General features: G+C 37.0%; 1 long non-coding RNA gene across 1 annotated transcript in view; it reads left to right on the forward strand.

Moving 5' to 3' along the window:
* The first annotated feature begins 4,137 nt into the window (after nucleotides 1-4,137).
* Nucleotides 4,138-11,365, forward strand: part of LOC127389008 (uncharacterized) — a 106,727-nt gene continuing 99,499 nt past the window's right edge. Inside the window, exon 1 of the long non-coding RNA XR_007890537.1 lies at nucleotides 4,138-5,835. This is a non-coding gene — a long non-coding RNA (uncharacterized LOC127389008). The remainder of the gene's footprint in view (nucleotides 5,836-11,365) is intronic.

The following is an 11,365-nucleotide window of genomic DNA, read 5'->3' on the forward strand; positions in this document are numbered from 1 at the left end:
TAGTTTTGTTCTTGCATTAGTGCCAGCTAAAGTTTTGCACTTGTATGTTTATCAGGTTTTAAAGAGGAGAGTTCTGTTCTCACTCTGACCACTTGAAGTTGTGACCAGTTTAATGAAATAAGTGAGCTACACAACTTCTGTAAATTAAGTAAGAAGTATTTATCCTGTATGTCCACTCAGTCTTGTTGGTAGAATGAGAAATTCAGACAGTAAATAACTTTTCCACAGTCAGAGATAAGAGAAATTATTAATGTAATTGTAAAGGTGGCATGGCATGGCCTGTCCTTTTTTCTTTATTGGTTTGTGCTTTGGCTTAGACTTAAAGGTCTGAATTGTACATGGGTGTAGCAATTCTACTGTCCACTCATCTACTACTGTCTGGTGGAAGAATTTTCTAAAAGTCTCCGTTTTAGTGGGGCTGCAATTGAAGCATTTCTAGTTCCAGAGTAAGTCAGAGTATAGAGGACTAATTTTTTAATCTTTTTTTCCTCTGTATGAGCTGTGTATCCAGATTAAAGGATTTATTAAGAAGCCTTTTCACTTGTTCAGGAGGGGCAGGAAAAGTTTTCTTTGATGTTCCCAAGTCTTTCCACATAACTGGATTAAAACCTGAAACCATGTTAAGGAAAAGCTGTTACAGTTACGCACTTTTATTTGTTTTCCTCAAGATTGATGTGATGGGTTATTCAAGCTGACCTCACTTCATTCGTTTGAACATATTTGTAGATACCTGTATATTATTGATCTTTAATGCTGATAGTAAGCAGCTAATAAAACAGGAAATACTTATCTCCTTTGTTATACTTTCCACAATATCCTTCTTTCTCTCCTGTATACATGATTTTTCTAAAATTCAGGTTGCCTGAGATGATACACATTTTGAATTGTATGTGTAGGTTCTTCAAGGGTTACTGGGTAACTGTTTAGCAGATTGTCTCACTTGTTTGCTATATATATTAATGGTTAGTATTTTAATTGCTACAGGAATATAATATTGTGCTTTCTGATTATTATTTGATTTTTAATGTGAATTATCTGCATGAAGTCAGAGTAATAGCTTCAGAACTTCTGGTCAGATGGAGTGGAGGACAAGGGTAGAAAGTAGTTTCACATTCAACAGCTTTAATGTATGTTAATACTGTAGGAAAAAGCTGAGCTGGCAAGGTTTGGCAGCATATTCAATCTGAGGTTTATGTTGTATTATTTGAGTTAACACTGACATGAAACTCTAATGAAGATGTATTTGTTTAGATGTGCTGTGTATAGATATTACTGGACATAGGGCCCATTTGATGAACAAATAGGTTCAACTACTTTTTGTTTCTCATGGCAGGCTAAAGCAGACATATTATTGACTAATCAGATTTATCAGTGCTTAAGAGTCTTTTTGCACTAGAAACAAAGAACTTGGTCTTTGGTCTATGCTATGCACCATCAGGACAAAGAATGATACGACTATCTCTGCAGCCTCTTGTTACAGAGTAAAACCTTCCATGATGTCCTTATAGGAAAATGAGATCATTAGACAGGTGACAAACTTCACTGGGAATAGATGATACAAATTTTGCAGTAGAAGACTGCAGTGTCTCTGTGACGCTGTAAGTTTTTGGAACTCCAGAAAAGTAAACATATTTCCAATTTTCAGCTTTAAGTTTGCATTAGAGAGACATATGAGTTACACCTTGGGTTATATATACAATTTAATTCTTCATCCCTTTGTAGACTGTTGCTATGTAATACCTGTTCTGATACTTTTGTAACTTCACTTTTTTTTCTTTCCTACTTAGCTTGTACCTTTCTGAAAAGGTTTGTAAAGAAGATTTTCTTTCATAATTCTTCTAAAAAATAAGCATTATGTCAGATGTGGCATTTTGCTTATATAGCTTGGCTGCTGGGAACAGAGGGAGGCTGGCTATATTTAATTTGCTGAACTGTCATTCAATTCTTCAATTCTAGGCATTACCATTAATATTCATACAAAGTCTTCCTTAAACAGAAGAAAAATCAATAAGCACATCTGACCTCAATAACAGGGCTTTGCTGTTAATCAATAGGATCACTACCATAATGTATTGCCCTTCAAAAATAGCACTCTAGATGTTTGGATCTGTCTAAGTCTTTCATCTTGAGTATGGATTAGTGTTGAAAAGTATTTTAGTATGTTCAGTGAAGCTAATGCCTGGATTGAGGGGGGGAAACACTGCAACCAAGGATGAGGAGAAGGCTGAAATATTTAGTGCCTTGCTTGTCTCTGTCATGAATACTCAGACCACCTTCCTGAGCTGGAAGATAAGGATGGACAGCAGAACAACCCCCCTGTAATCCAGGAGGAAATATTGATCTGCTTCTGCACCTAGACACTCACAAGTCTATGAGCCCTGATGGGATTCACCCTGGAGTGCTGAGGGAGCTGGTGGGGGAGCTTGTTAGCCTCTCTCCATTTGTTAACAATCCTGGTCAACATGGGAGGTCCCAGATGACTGGAGGCTGGCTAACGTGGTGCCCATCTACAAGAGGGGCTGGAAGGAGGATCCAGGGAACTACAGGTCTGTCAGCCTGACCGCAGGACTGGGAAAAATCATGGAGAGGCTCATCCTGAGCGAGCTCACACTGCAGCAGCAGGGCAGCTAGGGGATCAGGGCCAGACAGCATCGGTTTACGAAAGGGATGTGTGGCTTGATTAACCTGATCTCTTTCTGTGACCACGTGACCCACCTTTTCAATGAGGGGAAGGCTGTGGATGTTGTCTAGCTGGACTTTGGTAAGGCCTTTGACATGGTCTCCCTCAGCGTTCTCCTGGAGAAGCTGGTGAATCATGGCATAAAGAAGTGTATTCTTCAATGGCTGAAAAACTGGCTGGATGACCAGGCTCAGAGTTATGGTAAACAGGGTCAAATGTATTTGGCAGCTGGTCACCAGTGGGGTCCCTCAGGGCTCAGTTTTGAGGCCAGTTTTGTTCAATATCAATGCTCTGGATGAGGGGATTGAGTGCACCCTCAGTAGGTTTGAAGGTGATATGAAATTGTGTGGGAGTGTTGATCTGCTTGAGAGTAGGAAGGCTCTACAGAAAAGGGACCTTGACAAGCTGGACTGATGGGCTGAGGTTCAATAAGGCCAAGTGTCAGATCATGCATTTGGGTCACAACTCCAGGGAATGCTACAGGCTTGGGGAAGAGTGGCTGGAAAGCTGCCCAGCAGAAGCAAACCTGGGAGTGCTGGCAGACAGCCAGAGGAACATGAGCCAGCAGTATGTTCAGGTTGCCAAGAAGGCCAACAGCATCCTGGCCTTCATCAGGAATAGCATGGCCAGCAGGAGTAGGGAGGTGATCAAGCCCCTGTACTCAGCACTGTGAGGCCACACCTTGAGTACTGTGTCCAGTTCTGGGCTCCTTACTATAAGAAGGACATTGAGGTTCTGGAGCATGTCCAGAGAAGAGCCACCAAGCTGGTGAAGGGTCTGGAGAATGTCATACATGGAGTGGCTGAGGGAACTGGGGATATTAAGTTTGAAGAAGAGAAGGCTTCATTGAAGAAGAAGAGGAAGACTTCATTGTCCACTACAACTACCTGAAAGGAGATTGTAGGGAGTTGGTTGTTGGCCTCTTCCTCCCAGTAAGTCACAGGACCCGAGGAAATAGCCAGAAGTTGCAGCAGGGAATGTTCAGAGTGGATATTAGGGAGAATTTCTATACTGAAAGAGTGGTCAGGCACTGGAACAGCCTGTCCAGGGGGTGGGGGAGTCACCATCCTTGGAGGTGCTGAAGAAATGTGTAGATGGGGCATTTCAGGGCATGCTATAGTGGCCAAAGTTGTAGGGGTTTTTTGTGGGTGTTTTCTGATGGAGTGTGTGTGGTTGTTAGTATTTGTCTGGGGTTTTTTTTGTGTTGATGGTTGAACTTGGTAATCTAAGAGGTCTTTTTCAACCTTGATAATTCTGTGTTAAGGGGTCCCAGATCTAGGTCTTAGGAGATTTTTTTTTTTAGCCTCATGAATAAAACAGAATTGACATACACCCTGTTTTATAATCAGGTATCCTAACTGGTAAAGCTCTACTGGATAACATAAGGTCCCATGGGGGAGGGAATAAAATAAAATTCAAAAGTGGGAAAAGGAGAAGACAAACTACATTTTCTTGTTTTATTGTTGCTTATTGGAATGATTCAATAGCCAAAGACTTGGAGAGGATAGACTTACATAATTGTGTGAACCCTTAAATAATTGCAGAGTATTCTGCTTCCAAAACCATGGATCCCAAGATAGCTTTATTGTCTTTTGTGGTTTCTCCTCTGATGTTGTAGCTGACTGGATAGACCCTTGATTTCTGTTTCCTTATCTGTTGAACTTGCTGGGCTTTGCATTAGACCCTAAAATTTGATACCTGTCTGAAAAGAAATCCAAGCCAAAATTTTGTTTTCCATGATTTATTGTGTTGGGTATTTCTGTTACTGTTGGTCTGAGGGCCCACATGCGAGATTGCCTTTCAGTTAAGATGTTCTCCTGTCAGTACTTAGTGCTTCCACAATGAAAATGAAGGTTGCCTGATGGTTACACAAGCAGAAGACTAGTTATTACCATTCCCAATATAATGTCAATTTGTTGTTCTGCTTTGAGATAGGCTTGGCTTTCTGCCCATGCCTTCAGTCATTACAAATTGCTCTTTGTAACTTGACAAAGCAGCCAAATAATAAGAATTTTCTTGCTAATTTATGTAAACCTTCGTGATACTGTGGTTCTGAAGTGAATGTTCCAAATTTTTTTTTTCTAGAATATTAATTACCATGTAGTCCTACAGTAAGGATAAGCCATGACCTTCAGTAATGATTCAAATAAAACTGAATTAAGTTATTTTTCCCTTAGTAGTACCAGTTTGGTCAACCTGGGTATTTTGGTAGTTTTCAAATGATATGCTATCTTTTTAAGAATAGAAAAATTATAATAGAAATATCTTCTGTACTCCTTGTACTTCTCATGAGTGTTCCCTTAAGAAAGGAGAGCAATCTGTTAGCTTAGGCTCCCTGTTTGGTGCTGTTGCTGAAGAACAGTTTGTAGCTTTTTATGTTCCTAAGGGGAGGAGAGAGTACTGAAAAAGAAGTGGGTTTGTGCTTTTTATTTAAATCATGATGTTACATCTGGAAACTTGTTGTAATGTAAATTATTCCATGAGTGTATATAATGTAGCTTTTGATACTTGCTTAAATTGACTTTAAAACCAGGTATTTAATGTAAACACAGTAATGCAATATTTAAATCTACCTATTGCAGCTCTTTGTGGGAAGAAGTTCACATTCTTGCTTTAAAGAATATTTTATCTTACAATGCTAATAATTAAAGGAAAATTGAAACTAAAATTAAAGAAACACCAACTTATTGTGTGTTCTAACAAGAAGAATTAACTCAGGGATTCTGCTAGTTCACGTAAAGGCTATGTCTGTCTTTGCTCGTATTCTGATGTGGAGAGTGCAGTGCAGTAAAGCTTTCCAGGTTTGTGGGTTGAGTTATGGATCTTAAAGGCAAATAACTTAGGTTCCTGTTATTGCTACTTCTCTTGCACAGACTGAACATTTGACTGCGTGTATTCAAATTTGTCACAGCAGACATAAATTCAGAAATGTCTGGGACAATATGATAACCTTAAGAATCATACAGTGCTCTAAAAATTACTTAGTAGATGAGTTTTTTTTTCAAGTATCCATTACTTATTGGTTTGTATACTGTACCCTTGAATTTTACATGGATATTTTGTGCTGTTGTGTATTCCAGAATTTCCTTGACTGTTACGGATAAGACTCAGCGATGACAGAAGATAAAATGCTCCGTGCAGAGTTTTTGCCTCTGGTAAGTGCAATGTAAACATCTTCATTCTCCCAGATTTCTTTGTTTTTCATTACCACAGAAAAATGCTGATATGATGATATTTGGCATCACCTCAGTCTTCAATTGCTCTGTTGGGTTATTAAGCATACAGCAGAGAGCCAGTAATGAGAATGAGTAATATTACTTATCTACTGTCTATTCTTAATAAATAGAAGGTTCATTACAGTGTTCAGTAGGCTTGGGATTTATTGACTTGTCTAAGATTTTCATAGTCTCATAATTGCTTTCAAGACTGTTTTCTTGCTTTGTTTCACCCCCATTAATCACTGAATAATCTGTTGTATATAATAATCAGTAGTAACAGAGAATGCTATCCAGTCAACTTGGTATGAACAGATGGCTTCTTCAAAATTGGGAATGTTGAGGATGTTTACTCAAGTGAGAGAACCTAACACTTAGGTTAAGTAGAGTTGTGTGCTTAATTACTTTGAGAGCAATGAGTGCATTGGAAGGTGAGTTAAGCATTGTATTAGAAGTGTTCAGTGGTTAGTATTGTCTCCCATTTTGTATTTAAAACAAAGGATTCTTTAATTTTCAACTCGTCTCCTGTTTCTGCAAAAAGCTTTTTTCATTTTTGTACAATTTGATGTCTCTTGCCAGTGGAACTGAGAGGAAGCTTAAGCTCTGGATTCTGGTGTTATTCACAGGTGAATGTAGTAGTTAATAAAGTGGTATGAGCAAATTGAGTGTGATAACCAGGGGCAAACTAAACCTTCTCACATAAAACCAACCCACTTACCCTTTTAACTGAGATTACTTCCTCTCAAAATACTAAATATTGACTGTTAAAACATTGTGATTGGTTCCAGTTTAGCCATATGTATTAGATGTTAAGGAGATAATCCTGTGAGCTTTGCGTTCTCCCTGTATGCTTATTTTTTAGGTGAAAAACAAGGTGCAGTATAAACTGAAAAATTAACATAATGCTTAAACTCAGAATGCTGTGGTTTAATGATGTACTTCCATAATAGAGTTCTTGCTTCTGAATATATCTGGAAGGAAGATAGAAGCAACTTTTATGTAGGTGGCAATTTGAGGCTAATTATATGAAGTAAATAATTAGGCTTATACTTCCATATAACAATAACAAAGAAATGAGATGTAAAACTTGAAAGATGTCTAGGGAATGTTTTAGAGGAGGAGTAGTTCTTCAGAGAAGATGGTTTGATGTGCATGCTTTTAGTATACTGACAGCGTTGACAGCTCTTGCCCTTGAAAAGGCATGATTTAGATTGCAAAGGAACAAATAATTTTGAATTTTGTTATGTGTAGGTCTTGGGTACTTATTTAGTTCATTATAATCCTTTATTTTTTCTTGAACAGAATTTGACAAAAATTTACTGGGCTTATCCAGTATAAAAGCTATTAATATAAGTTATGTGAAAGACACAAAGACATCAGGTTCTTACTTCATTTCTTCCTGGCTCTGTAAGAACAGATTTATAAAAACTAAGCAGTTTTATCTGATATATGGTAGATTATCTTCACTAGGTAGGTAAGAGGGAACAAGTTGAGTGTTGGTGTTGATCTATGAAACAGATGGAGAGCAGATACTTGTTAAGCTGATTCTGTAAAATGCAGTGTAGCAAAGGAATTCAAATGCAGTTCCATGATGACACAGAGCCACATATTAGAGCATATTGACAAGTAATTTATTTCTGTATTTATAGAGATGTACCCTATACAGAGATGGTTAGTTGCTTTTATATTGCTAGGTTGAGATATGCTATAAATACTTATTGTCAAAGCGTGAATAAATTCAAAGGTTTTTTATTTTAAGATCCTTTCTCCAATTATAATTAAGTTGTAACACTGATCTCAAATAATAAATCAATTTATTTTTCCGCCTGACATGAATTAAGAATCTTGTTTTGTCTACAGACCTGAGCAGTCACAGGGCTTGTGCTTAGAGTGGGGAATTAAGAAATGTGAAAATAAATGGATTTGACTGATAGAGGCTGTGACAGATAGAGACTGGTGATACAGGAATATCAAACTGTAGGTATGTTTCAGTATAGCCATGTGAATTAACTTGTTCCACTTGAAGCAGTAGTTTACTCTTGGCTTCTCAGGCACATGTGATAATTTATTTGCTGTGGGTAGCAATATGTTGGTAGCTGTTTGGTAGATAAAGGATTATACTTGAGTAGTTTGGAAACTTAAATGTTACGATCATTCATATAAGAATCTTATTAAGGACTAAATTGATTTGAAAATAAGGCAAGCTTTTTCTTAATTTAGCAGGAGATTTGCTGCTAATGCACAAAATTCTATGTACCAAGTAAAAAAAAGTGTATTTTAATAGCTTAAATATTGTGTGAAGTGTTCACATGACAGGCATCATAACTCAATGGCAGCTTTATTTGTAACCTTTCTTTGTATTGGTTTAATCACAATAGACAGTAATTCTTTTAAGATGCCATAAGGAGTTGTATGCACTATGAGGGTCTCATGTTGTCTCTAGCAGACAAGAGAACCTCATGCATTTTAAGTACAACTTGGTATTTCTGTCATCACAAACATTTCAGAGCTGGTAACAATGTTAAATCTGAGTTTCCTTTTTCCCTGTCATTACATCTGTCAATGCAGATGTTTGCTTAGAGAACTTTCAAGGATGGTTCTGTTAGTTTTATTTTCATGTTTTTCAACTTTTATTCACAACAAATTCTTATTTTGTTAGATTGGTTGTTGAAACTGCTATGATAAAAGGTAAAAAAAAGATTAAGTACCAAAAAGTAGTTAATGCTGCTGGCCCTTTCCTTATCAGTGTGTGTGTGTCTAGGGCATGTCGCTTTGCTGATGTGCATTCAGTGCTAACAGAGGGTATCAGAGATAAGGTTACAATTGAGTGCAAAATCAAGATGCTCTGAGAAATGTATGGATTCAAACTAACAGGACTTAGATATTGCAAGAGTATGAAAGGTGGTGTTGTTTGCCAAAGCCAAAAAAAGCTTTAAGACCACATGAGCTCCTACTGGATTGAGACTGCAAAACTGATTCCAGATTCTTTTGCTGGAAATATCACCTTCCTGCACTCTTGAGTAATACCAATCAGTCCACTCAGTTGGGTTTGCTCTAAGTTACGGGAATTTTGTTATACTGGAAGTGAAATTATGTCTCTGGTAGTTACAACTAATTTCTTCAAGCACAGCTAAGTAACTGAACCCAACATTACAATAAGATGTACAGACATTTTCTTCAAACATACCCTGCACAAGTTTTCCTTTCAGATTTTTAGGTTCAATGTTAATTTCAACTTGCTTCTAATATAACAAGCACTTTGTGTTGATTTTCCTGCCTTTGCTGTATTTAGAAGCCTATAGAAATCATTATTCCTTTGAGTTTTTCTTTTCAGTCTGTTGAAATGTACAGCTATTGCCACAGTAAGGGCTTGGTCTATTACGGGAATACACTATCTCAGTCCTGAGAGATTTTCCTCTGTATTGGAAATCGGGAGCAGGTGTAAACTAGGCAGAAGTATCTTGTCTTTATTTATGCTAAAGAAAACAAAACAAAAACCTGAACATCAGAAAGCAAGGAAAGGGGGGAAGTGAAGCTTGAAGAGCTGGGCTTGGGGATATTGGAAAAAGCTACTCACAGAACACATGACTAATTAGGGGAGGTCACCTATATGCTCTGGAGTAGCCAAAAAGCAGCTGCATTCTGAAGATGTAATCAAAAAGTTACAGCTGAGACTGAAATGTTACTCAGGCCATTTGGAAAATTGTTCCATAGACCTTTACCCCTTTTCTCCACAGACTTGAGCTTTGGAGGCTTGCTGTTTGTGTTATTGTTGCACGTTTACTGTTCAAAGTCAACTTAGGAAGGAACAGGGATCACACTGTTTTTATCACATGGACAAATTTACCTTAAAGAGAACTTAATCATGCAAGCCTAGCACTTGAAAAAGAGTTCTGTGGGCAAAAATTACCTGTGTAAAACTATGTATTTGTTTAAAGAATCTGGAACTAACAGACTGTCACAAGTAACATTCTGTATCATATAGGTCATGGTGAGAGATTTAGTACTGAAATCAATGAGAAGTAAATTAAATCTGTCAAATGTTTCAATTAAATATTCAATAAAACGGGTTTTTAAACACGTCTTCTGCTTGATGCGCATCTAAAAATATTGCAAATTTTCTTTCTTTCAAATTGAAATACATTCCACAAAAACTGACATGAAGGCATAGCCTTAGGAGTCTGATCTATGAACTGTTGATTAATTTATTTCTAGACATGAGACAGGGTTCATTTTGAATTTGGGAAGTGTTAAAGATAATAGATTTTCCTCTTCACCTCCCCATGCATCAAAACTTCTTATATACTAAGCATTTAAAAATAAAAAAAAATCAGTTGCTAGGGTTGTACGTGAAGTTTTTTTGTCAGTCAGCACAAGAAGTGTTAAGGTTTTACATATGTTTGTAAGTCAAGGATATGACCAGTACAACTGATAGGTCACCTTTAGTGAAGGGATTCCTCTAAACAAAATGACAGAATAAACCCAAACTAGGGAATAAAATGTAGGCTAATATGGACGCCAGGTTAAGGAATCTTGTCAAATTGTGAAGTGTGCAGCAGCCACTGCAAGTTGTTCAGAGCTGCCAACAGGGACACTGAAACAAGCCTGCTGTACAGGTGCTAGATTGAGATTTATTAAGTCATCTGTACAGTAACAAACTATATAAAAAGCTTAAAAACCACCATAAATGAGAATTGTTATATTTTAAAAAATTTTCTATATTGTAAAAATTTTAAAATTAGGTCCAAACCACCATTAAAAAAGGTATGGATTGTGCAATTTTGCAAGTGAGAACAAGGGGCACAAGAAGGACTCCACAAGAGTTACTAAGAGTTGATTTGTGATTTCTTTGTTTCCAGTATCTCTTCATAGCTTATTTCAGTAGGGAAGATTGGCTGCAATAAGGACGTAAAAGGCTATTTTAAGAGACAAGTGTACAGTATAGTCTATTTATGTAAATACTTGGAAAACTACAGAGCTGTGAAATCAGTGATCCATATGGGCTTATAATATATGGCAGAATATTTTAAAATCCTAAATGTTCTTGAAAGAAAAATGTTATAAGTCTGCATCTAGAGTAACTTGTGTTGTAACCAAAAGCTGCCAAGACTACATATTTACAAATGTACTAACTCAATTTTTTAAAAAGCAGCAGTCATTTAAACTTCTGTCTCAAAGTGGTGACTGAGGAACTGATAATTAAAGGCAATATAAATGGTAGGCGAGATGGAACAGATGGTTGTAACATAATTATTGAGTCTTAACTGGCACTTAATACTAAGTCTACTTTCATTTTGACAAATACAATAAGACACCTATGTTGACATACATGTGGTGCACTTTACTACTTTTATTTATGTAAGTGAGGTATTAAAATTGTCTTAAGCAGATGTCTAAAGAGGAGAAAATAGGAGACTAGTAGTCATTGATTCAGTGTTCGATTGTTTTTTCTTCTAATATCCTTAACTTA

This window comes from Apus apus, chromosome 11 (assembly GCF_020740795.1).
Source record: "Apus apus isolate bApuApu2 chromosome 11, bApuApu2.pri.cur, whole genome shotgun sequence".
Taxonomy (NCBI): domain Eukaryota; kingdom Metazoa; phylum Chordata; class Aves; order Apodiformes; family Apodidae; genus Apus; species Apus apus.